The sequence below is a fragment of the Zea mays genome, chromosome 1 (assembly GCF_902167145.1).
Source record: "Zea mays cultivar B73 chromosome 1, Zm-B73-REFERENCE-NAM-5.0, whole genome shotgun sequence".
NCBI classification, from domain to species: Eukaryota; Viridiplantae; Streptophyta; class Magnoliopsida; order Poales; family Poaceae; genus Zea; species Zea mays.
The window spans coordinates 8,314,769-8,326,007 of NC_050096.1; the positions used below are offsets into that span (position 1 = coordinate 8,314,769).

The 11,239-nt window shown below is 46.7% G+C and overlaps 1 long non-coding RNA gene across 1 annotated transcript; it reads right to left on the reverse strand.

Moving 5' to 3' along the window:
- Positions 1-10,243: 10,243 nt before the first annotated feature.
- Positions 10,244-10,803, reverse strand: LOC109943586 (uncharacterized). The gene is made up of 2 exons (XR_002266626.1): positions 10,717-10,803; positions 10,244-10,638 (listed from the first exon to the last, which is right to left on the reverse strand). It is a non-coding gene; the product is annotated as an uncharacterized lncRNA (long non-coding RNA).
- Positions 10,804-11,239: the final 436 nt, after the last annotated feature.

The window sequence follows — 11,239 nt, forward strand, 5'->3', positions numbered from 1 at the left end:
AGCGTTAAGGGCGTCACCTGCTCGTGTTCGAGTCTTAGGAGTGTCTAACTCATGGTTTATCACAAAGAGAGACAATGAGCCATCTGATAGTCGCCTAGAGGGGGGGTGAATAGGGCGAAACTGAAATTTACAAATATAAGCACAACTACAAGCCGGGTTAGCGTTAGAAATAAAATCGAGTCCGCGAGAGAGGGCGCAAAACAAATCGCAAGCGAATAAGTAAGTGAGACACGCGGATTTGTTTTACCGAGGTTCGGTTCTCGCAAACCTACTCCCCGTTGAGGAGGCCACAAAGGTCGGGTCTCTTTCAACCCTTCCCTCTCTCAAACGGTCCCTCGGACCGAGTGAGCTTCTCTTCTCAAATCAAAGCCGGGAACAAAACTTCCCCGCAAGGGCCACCACACAATTGGTGCCTCTTGCCTTGATTACAATGGAGTTTTGATCTCAAGAACAAGTGAGAAAGAAAAGAGGCAATCCAAGCGCAAGAGCTCAAAAATGACACGGCAAATCTCTCTCTCTAATCACTAAAGCCTTTTGTGGAATTGGAGAGGATTTGATCTCTTTTGGTGTGTCTAGAATTGAATGCTAGAGCTCTTGTAGTGGTTGAGAAGTGGAAAACTTGGATGCAATGAATGGTGGGGTGGTTGGGGTATTTATAGCCCCAACCACCAAAAGTGGCCGTTGGAAGGCTGTCTGTTCGATGGCACACCGGACAGTCCGGTGCACACCGGACAGTCCGGTGCCCCCTGCCACGTCATCACTGCCGTTGGATTATGACCGTTGGAGCTTCTGACTTGTGGCCCCGCCTGGGTGTCCGGTGCACACCGGACATGCACTGTTCCTTGTCCGGTGTGCCGGAGAGGGCGCGCCTGACATCTGCGCGCGCAGAGCGCGCATTTAATGCGCTGCAGAGAGCCGTTGGCGCGGAGATAGCCGTTGCTCCGGAGTTGCACCGGACAGTCCGGTGCACACCGGACAGTCCGGTGAATTATAGCGGGCTAGCCTTTGGAGTTTCCCGAAGCTGGCGAGTTCCTGAGGCCGACCTCCCTTGGCGCACCGGACACTGTCCGGTGTACACCGGACAGTCCGGTGAATTATAGCGCGAGTGCCTCTAGAAATTCCCGAAGGTGGCAAGTTCGAGTTGGAGTCCTCTGGTGCACCGGACACTGTCCGGTGGTGCACCGGACAGTCCGGTGCTCCCAGACCAGAGGGCCTTCGGTTGCCACTTTGCTCCTTTGTTGAATCCAAAACTTGGTCTTTTTATTGGCTGAGTGTATGCACTTGGGCAAACTAGTTAGTCCAATTATTTGTGTTGGGCAATTCAACCACCAAAATTAATTAGGGACTAGGTGTAAGCCTAATTCCCTTTCAATCTCCCCCTTTTTGGTGATTGATGCCAACACAAACCAAAGCAAATATAGAAGTGCATAATTGAACTAGTTTGCATAATGTAAGTGCAAAGGTTGCTTGTAATCGAGCCAATATTGATACTTACAAGATATGCATGGATTGTTTCTTACTTATAACATTTTGGACCACGTTTGCACCACATGTTTTGTTTTTGCAAAATCTTTTGTAAATCTTTTCTAAGTTCTTTTGCAAATAGTCAAAGGTGGTGAATAAGATTTTGAGAAGCATTTTCAAGATTTGAAATTTTCTCCCCCTGTTTCAAATGCTTTTCCTTTGACGAACAAAACTCCCCCTAAATAAAATCCTCCTCTTAGTGTTCAAGAGGGTTTTTGATATGTCATTTTGAAATACTACTTTCTCCCCCTTTTGAACACAATAGGATATCAATTGAAAAATATTCACACTTAAGTTTTTGAAATTGGTGGTGGTGCGGTCCTTTTGCTTTGGGCTCTTACTTTCTCCCCCTTTGGCATGAATCGCCAAAAACAGAATCATTAGAGCCCTCCAAGTGCTTTCTTCACCTTTGGTCATAAATGAATGAGTTAAGAGTATACCAAAGACGAAGTCCTTGATGCTCATTCTTCCCCAAGGATGGAGAGTGGTATGTAGCGACGGCGAAGGTTGAGTTACGGAGTGGAAGCCTTTTTGTCTTCGCCGAAGACTCCAATTTCCTTTCAATATACCTATGACTTGGTTTGAAATAGTCTTGAAAACACATTAGTCACAGCATAGGAAGGGAATACGATCAAAGATATATAAATGAGCTATGTGTGCAATCTAACAAAAGAAATTGCGCGAATCAAGAATATTGAGCTCATGCCTAAGTTTGTTAAAAGATTGTTCATCAAGAGGCTTGGTAAAGATATCGGCTAATTGATCTTTAGTGTTAATGTAAGAAATCTCGATATCTCCCTTTTGTTGGTGATCCCTAAGAAAATGATACCGAATGGCTATGTGTTTAGTGCGGCTATGCTCGACGGGATTGTCGGCCATTTTGATTGCACTCTCATTATCACATAGCAAGGGAACTTTGGTCAATTTGTAACCGTAGTCCCGCAGGGTTTGCCTCATCCAAAGCAATTGCGCGCAACAATGGCCTGCGGCAATGTACTCGGCTTCGGCGGTGGAAAGAGCGACCGAATTTTGCTTCTTTGAAGCCCAAGACGCCAAGGATCTTCCCAAGAACTGGCAAGTCCCCGATGTGCTCTTCCTATTGATTTTGCACCCCGCCCAATCGGCATCCGAATAACCAATCAAATCAAATGTGGATCCCCTAGGATACCAAAGCCCAAACTTAGGAGTATAAGCCAAATATCTCAAGATTCGTTTTACGGCCGTAAGGTGAGCTTCCTTAGGGTCGGCTTGGAATCTTACACACATGCATACGGAAAGCATAATATCCGGTCGAGATGCACATAAGTAAAGTAAAGAGCCTATCATCGACCGGTATACCTTTTAATCCACGGACTTACCTCCCGTGTCGAGGTCGAGATGCCCATTTGTTCCCATGGGCGTCTTGATGGGTTTGGCATCTTTCATTCCAAACTTGCTAAGAATATCTTGAGTGTACTTCGTTTGGCTTAGGAAGGTGCCCTCTTGGAGTTGCTTTACTTGGAATCCTAAGAAATACTTCAACTCCCCCATCATAGACATCTCGAATTTCTGTGTCATAATCCTACTAAATTCTTCACATGTAGACTCGTTAGTAGACCCAAATATAATATCATCAACATAAATTTGGCATACAAACAAGTCATTTTCAAGAGTTTTAGTAAAGAGTGTAGGATCGGCCTTTCCGACTTTGAATCCATTTGCAATAAGAAAATCTCTAAGGCATTCATACCATGCTCTTGGGGCTTGCTTGAGCCCATAAAGCGCCTTAGAGAGCTTATAGACATGGTTAGGATACTCACTGTCTTCAAAGCCGGGAGGTTGCTCAACATAGACCTCTTCCTTGATAGGTCCATTGAGGAAGGCACTTTTCACGTCCATTTGATAAAGCTTAAAGCCATGGTAAGTAGCATAGGCTAATAATATACGAATTGACTCAAGCCTAGCTACGGGTGCATAGGTTTCACCGAAATCCAAACCTTCGACTTGGGAGTATCCCTTGGCCACAAGTCAAGCTTTGTTCCTTGTCACCACACCATGCTCGTCTTGCTTGTTGCGGAAGACCCATTTGGTTCCTACAACATTTTGATTAGGACGTGGAACTAAATGCCATACCTCATTCCTCGTGAAGTTGTTGAGCTCCTCTTGCATCGCCACCACCCAATCCGAATCTTGAAGTGCTTCCTCTACCCTGTGTGGCTCAATAGAGGAAACAAAAGAGTAATGTTCACAAAAATGAGCAACACGAGATCTGGTGGTTACCCCCTTATGAATGTCGCCGAGGATGGTGTCGACGGGGTGATCTCGTTGGATTGCTTGGTGGACTCTTGGGTGTGGCGGCCTTTGCTCTTCATCCTCCTTGTCTTGATCATTTGCATCTCCACCTTGATCATTGCCGTCATCTTGAGGTGGCTCATTTGCTTGATCTTCTACTTCATCAACTTGAGCTTCATCCTCATTTTGAGTTGGTGGAGATGCTAGCGTGGAGGAGGAAGGTTGATCTTGTACATTTGAAGGCTCTTTGGATTCCTTAGGACACACATCCCCAATGGACATGTTCCTTAGCGCGATGCATGGAGCCTCTTCTTCACCTATCTCATCAAGATCAACTTGCTCTACTTGAGAGCCATTAGTCTCATCAAACACAACGTCACATGAGACTTCAACTAGCCCAGTGGACTTGTTAAAGACCCTATATGCCCTTGTGTTTGAGTCATAACCAAGTAAAAAACCTTCTACAGTCTTAGGAGCAAATTTAGATTTTCTGCCTCTCTTAACAAGAATAAAGCATTTGCTACCAAAGACTCTAAAATATGAAATGTTGGGCTTTTTACCGGTTAGGAGTTCATATGATGTCTTCTTGAGGATTCGGTGAAGATATAACCGGTTGATGGCGTAGCAAGCGGTGTTGACCGCCTCCGCCCAAAACCGATCCGAAGTCTTGTATTCATCAAGCATGGTTCTCGCCATGTCCAAAAGAGTTCTATTCTTCCTCTCCACTACACCATTTTGTTGAGGTGTGTAGGGAGAGGAGAACTCATGCTTGATGCCCTCCTCCTCAAGAAAGCCTTCAATTTGAGAGTTCTTGAACTCCGTCCCGTTGTCGCTTCTTATCTTCTTGATCCTTAAGCCGAACTCATTTTGAGCCCGTCTCAAGAATCCCTTTAAGGTCTCTTGGGTTTGAGATTTTTCCTGTAAAAAGAATACCCAAGTGAAGCGAGAATAATCATCCACAATAACAAGACAGTACTTACTCCCGCCGATGCTTATGTAAGCGATCGGGCCGAATAGATCCATGTGCAGGAGCTCTAGTGGCATGTCGGTCGTCATTATGTTCTTATGTGGATGATGAGAGCCAACTTGCTTTCCTGCTTGGCATGCGCTACAAATCCTGTCTTTCTCAAAATGAACATTGGTTAGTCCTAAAATGTGCTCTCCCTTTAGAAGCTTATGAAGATTCTTCATTCCAACATGGGCTAGTTGGCGGTGCCAGAGCCAACCCATGTTAGTCTTAGCAATTAAGCAAGTGTCGAGTTCAGCTCTATCAAAATCTACCAAGTATAGCTGACCCTCTAACACTCCCTTAAATGCTATTGAATCATCACTTCTTCTAAAGACAGTGACACCTATATCAGTGAATAGACAGTTGTAGCCCATTTGATATAATTGAGAAACAGAAAGCAAGTTGTAATCTAAAGAATCAACAAGAAAAACATTGGAAATAGAATGGTCAGGAGATATAGCAATTTTACCCAAACCTTTGACCAAACCTTGATTTCCATCCCCGAATGTGATCGCTCTTTGGGGATCTTGGTTTTTCTCATATGAGGAGAACATCTTCTTCTCCCCTGTCATGTGGTTTGTGCACCCGCTGTCGAGTATCCAACTTGAGCCCCTGGATGCATAAACCTACAAAACAAGTTTAGTTCTTGATTTTAGGTACCCAAATGGTTTTGGGTCCTTTGGCATTAGACACAAGAACTTTGGGTACCCAAACACAAGTCTTGGAGCCCTTGTGCTTGCCCCCAACATACTTGGCAACTACCTTGCCGGATTTGTTAGTCAAAACATAAGATGCATCAAAAGTTTTGAATGAAATGTTATGATCATTTGATGCATTAGGAGTTTTCTTTCTAGGCAACTTAGCATGGGTTGGTTGCCTAGAGCTAGATGTCTCACCCTTATACATAAAAGCATGATTAGGGCCAGAGTGAGACTTCCTAGAATGAATTCTCCTAATTTTGCTCTCAGGATAACCGGCAGGGTACAAAATGTAACCCTCGTTATCCTGAGGCATGGGAGCCTTGCCCTTAACAAAGTTGGACAATCTTTTAGGAGGGGCATTAATTTTGACATTGTCTCCCTTTTGGAAGCCAATGCCATCCTTGATGTCCGGGCGTCTCCCATTATAAAGCATGCTACGAGCAAATTTAAATTTCTCATTTTCTAAGTTGTGCTCGGCAATTTTAGCATCTAGTTTTGCTATATGATCATTTTGTTGTTTAATTAAAGCCATATGATCATGAATAGCATTAATATCAACATCTCTACATCTAGTACAAATAGATACATGTTCAACAATAGATGTAGAGGGTTTGCAATAATTAAGTTCAACAATCTTAGCATGAAGAATATCATTTTTATCTCTAAGATCGGAAATTGCAACTTTGCAAACATCAAAATCTTTAGCCTTAGCAATTAAATTTTCATTTTCTACTCTAAGGTTAACAAGAGATATGTTCAATTCTTCAATCCTAGCAAGCAAATCATCATTATTATCTCTAGGATTGGAAGTTGAAACAATGCAAACATGTGAATCAACCTTAGCATTTAAACTAGCATTTTCATTCCTAAGGTTGTCAATCATCTCACGGCAAGTGCTTAGCTCACTAGATAATTTTTCACATTTTTCTATTTCTAGGGCATAAGCATTTTGAACCTTAACATGCTTCTTATTTTCCTTGATAAGGAGGTCCTCTTGGGAATCCAAAAGGTCATCCTTTTCATGAATAGCACTAACTAATTCATTCAATTTTTCCTTTTGAGCTATGTTAAGGTTGGCAAAAAGAGTACGCAAGTTATCCTCCTCATCACTAGCATTTTCATCACTAGAGGTTTCATATTTAGTGGAGGATCTTGATTTTACCTTCTTCCTTTTGCCGTCCTTTGCCATGAGGCACTTGTGGCCGACGTTGGGGAAGAGAAGTCCCTTGGTGACGGCGATGTTGGCGGCGTCCTCGTCGTCGGAGGAGTCGCTTGAGCTTTCGTCGGAGTCCCACTCGCGACAAACATGGGCATCGCCACCCTTCTTCTTGTAGTACCTCTTCTTCTCCTTTCTTCTTCCCTTCTTGTCGTCGCCTCGGTCACTGTCACTAGATATGGGACATTTAGCAATAAAATGACCGGGCTTACCACACTTGTAGCAAACCTTCTTGGAGCGGGACTTGTAGTCTTTCCCTCTCCTTTGCTTGAGGATTTGGCGGAAGCTCTTGATGACGAGCGCCATTTCCTCATTGTCGAGCTTGGAGGCGTCTATTGGTTGTCAACTTGGTGTAGACTCCTCCTTCTTGTCCTCCGTCGCCTTGAATGCGACGGGTTGAGCTTCGGATGTGGAGGGATCATCAAGCTCGTTGATCTTCCTCGAGCCTTCGATCATGCACTCAAAACTTACAAAATGCCCGATTACTTCCTCGGGGGTCATTTTAGTATATCTACGATTACCACGAATTAATTGAACTTGAGTAGGGTTAAGGAAAATAAGAGATCTTAGAATAACCTTAACCACTTCGTGGTCATCCCACTTTATGCTCCCGAGGTTGCGCACTTGGTTCACCAAGGTCTTGAGCCGGTTGTACATGTGTTGTGGCTCTTCCCCTTTGCCAAGCCGGAACCGACCGAGCTCCCCCTCGATCGTCTCCCGCTTGGTGATCTTTGTGAGCTCGTCTCCCTCGTGTGCGGTTTTGAGCACATCCCAAACCTCCTTGGCACTCTTCAACCCTTGTACTTTGTTATACTCCTCTCTACTTAAAGAGGCAAGGAGTATCGTTGTTGCTTGAGAGTTGAAGTGCTCGATTTGGGCCACCTCATCCTCATCGTAATCCTTATCCCCTACGGACGGTACCTGTGCACCAAACTCAACAACATCCCATATACTTTTGTGGAGTGAGGTTAGATGAAATCGCATTAAATCACTCCACCTAGCATAATCTTCACCATCAAAAGTTGGTGGTTTGCCTAATGGGACGGAAAGTAAAGGTGCATGTTTAGAAATGCGAGGATAGTGTAGGGGGATCTTACTAAACTTCTTACGCTCTTGGCGTTTAGAAGTTACGGAGGGCGCATCGGAGTCGGAGGTAGATGTTGATGAAGTGTCGGTCTCGTAGTAGACCACTTTCCTCATCCTCTTTTGCTTGTCCCCACTCCGGTGCGGCTTGTGGGAGGAAGATCTTTCCTTCTTCTCTTTGTGGTGAGAAGAAGATTTCTTCTCCTTCCCTTTGTTGGAGGAGCTCTTCTTCTTCTCCCTCCTTTTGGTGCGGGACTCTTCCGATGAAGTGCTCCCGTGGCTTGTAGTGGGCTTTTCGCCGGTCTCCATCTCCTTCTTGGCGTGATCTCCCGACATCACTTCGAGCGGTTAGGCTCTAATGAAGCACCGGGCTCTGATACCAATTGATAGTCGCCTAGAGGGGGGGTGAATAGGGCGAAACTGAAATTTACAAATATAAGCACAACTACAAGCCGGGTTAGCGTTAGAAATAAAATCGAGTCCGCGAGAGAGGGCGCAAAACAAATCGCAAGCGAATAAGTAAGTGAGACACGCGGATTTGTTTTACCGAGGTTCGGTTCTCGCAAACCTACTCCCCGTTGAGGAGGCCACAAAGGTCGGGTCTCTTTCAACCCTTCCCTCTCTCAAACGGTCCCTCGGACCGAGTGAGCTTCTCTTCTCAAATCAAAGCCGGGAACAAAACTTCCCCGCAAGGGCCACCACACAATTGGTGCCTCTTGCCTTGATTACAATGGAGTTTTGATCTCAAGAACAAGTGAGAAAGAAAAGAGGCAATCCAAGCGCAAGAGCTCAAAAATGACACGGCAAATCTCTCTCTCTAATCACTAAAGCCTTTTGTGGAATTGGAGAGGATTTGATCTCTTTTGGTGTGTCTAGAATTGAATGCTAGAGCTCTTGTAGTGGTTGAGAAGTGGAAAACTTGGATGCAATGAATGGTGGGGTGGTTGGGGTATTTATAGCCCCAACCACCAAAAGTGGCCGTTGGAAGGCTGTCTGTTCGATGGCACACCGGACAGTCCGGTGCACACCGGACAGTCCGGTGCCCCCTGCCACGTCATCACTGCCGTTGGATTCTGACCGTTGGAGCTTCTGACTTGTGGCCCCGCCTGGGTGTCCGGTGCACACCGGACATGCACTGTTCCTTGTCCGGTGTGCCGGAGAGGGCGCGCCTGACATCTGCGCGCGCAGAGCGCGCATTTAATGCGCTGCAGAGAGCCGTTGGCGCGGAGATAGCCGTTGCTCCGGAGTTGCACCGGACAGTCCGGTGAATTATAGCGGGCTAGCCTTTGGAGTTTCCCGAAGCTGGCGAGTTCCTGAGGCCGACCTCCCTTGGCGCACCGGACACTGTCCGGTGTACACCGGACAGTCCGGTGAATTATAGCGCGAGTGCCTCTGGAAATTCCCGAAGGTGGCAAGTTCGAGTTGGAGTCCTCTGGTGCACCGGACACTGTCCGGTGGTGCACCGGACAGTCCGGTGCTCCCAGACCAGAGGGCCTTCGGTTGCCACTTTGCTCCTTTGTTGAATCCAAAACTTGGTCTTTTTATTGGCTGAGTGTATGCACTTGGGCAAACTAGTTAGTCCAATTATTTGTGTTGGGCAATTCAACCACCAAAATTAATTAGGGACTAGGTGTAAGCCTAATTCCCTTTCACCATCGGTCTCGGTCGAATGGGATCGACAACTATATGAGTCGGTACATAGGTGTATGAGGACAGTCCCCAACGGACCCCGCACTTGGATCCTGCTAAAGGAGGGCCTCACTCGGATTACCCGCTTGTGACTCACCGAGCGCCATTGTTAGCCCATCAAGAAAAGCGTGGTACGACTCACCTCCCCTCATACCCGCAAAGGGGATGCGCGGGGGAGAGTAAGACAAAAAAAAAAGACGAGGCATGCCCCCTAGACGGTCCTCTGCATCGAGGAGTGGCTCGGGGGCTTGCCCCGCACGGGTAAGGTGGACGGACAAAAGATGAACGAATAGCACCCCTTAACTCATAGAGGTCTTAGAAAGCCAGAGTCAGGGGGCCGGAACCCATACATGTCATTGCCTAATTGCGCCACAAAGTTCTGAACAAAAGCGAATCGTAGGATTACAAATGCACAGTTATTCTCGTCATGCCGACCCCAACATAATATTAGCAGCAGAGTTAAAACCGCCCATGGATGGGCCCTTGAGCTGCAGCTAGCGAACTCTCCAGGTAGACCGATGACGTTTCGGGAAATGCCACCAATGGGAAGTTGCGAAGCAACTAAACCTGTTATCGCACCCCGGCGAGGAACCGAAGATCCATGGTCTTAAGCATGGAGGCTGAGACATCAAGAAGGTGCAAACTATAATCCTCGGGCAAATTCCATAGTTGAACTCGCGCGAGAAAAGGCTCAAGAGGTAGATTCCAACATGAACGGACATCACCCACCAAAGAGCAGAAAACGGTAAGCCAACTTTCCTTTTATTTCAAAAAAAAAAAATCACAACAGTGTGCGTTTACAATCCAGGATCAGGAGTGTCGCGAACGACTTCATCCACGGATGTCCTACGAACGACACGACTCGCCGCATCGTCATGACGCTCCAGCACCTCCATCAGGCCTTCGTCCGGTATGGCCGAGGGAGGACAAACGACCTCCTCAAGATTACTACATGCATGTCCTGAGTTCCCTGACGAGCAACGTCGCGGTGACACCTCAACGAGCACCAAGACCAACAGCGCTCCAAACACGTCGCGAGACGTTATCAACATGCTCCACCATGGAAGAGCCACGTGTCCCAAAAAAATCCAGAACCTGGACTAGATGGTGCCGTAGCTCCCAGTCCCAGAGCTCGGCCTTAAAGGCTAGTAGAAGAAAGAAGAGAACGATCAGGGCCAGGACGCGCGCCAAAGGTTCAGGGAAGCAAGAGGAAGGCATCTTACCCATCGCGCGACCATAGAACCTGACAAATTGAGACCGGAGCAGCTCCACCTCAGCCTCTACGGCTCTCCTTAGAGGCCAAGGAGGGAGGGGCCACTACTCCGACCATGACAAGCCAACGGACAACCCCTCGACGGACCTCATTTGAAGATGGGATTAAAAAACAAAACTCGCACGGGATGATGGACAAATACTCGTCTAACCCACACTAAATAGAAATATGTCGCGTTAAAGGACTGCGCGCCTCGCGAAGAGGCGGCCGTCGCGGTTGCTCGAAAGGCGAGGAGACGAACGACGCCTGAACTGAGAAAAAAGAGAAGCCCCGAGAGTAGGGATGGCAACGCGTTTAAAACCCGCGGGTACAGAGATTACAAACCCGTACCCACGAGATTAATGTTAAATCCGTACCCGCACCCGCTACCCGCGACGGGTAGCGTATGTTACCCAAACCCGCTACCCGCGGGTTTATGGCACCCACGGGCACAGTCATATAATAAATATTTATTAAACTGATAGCACATAATA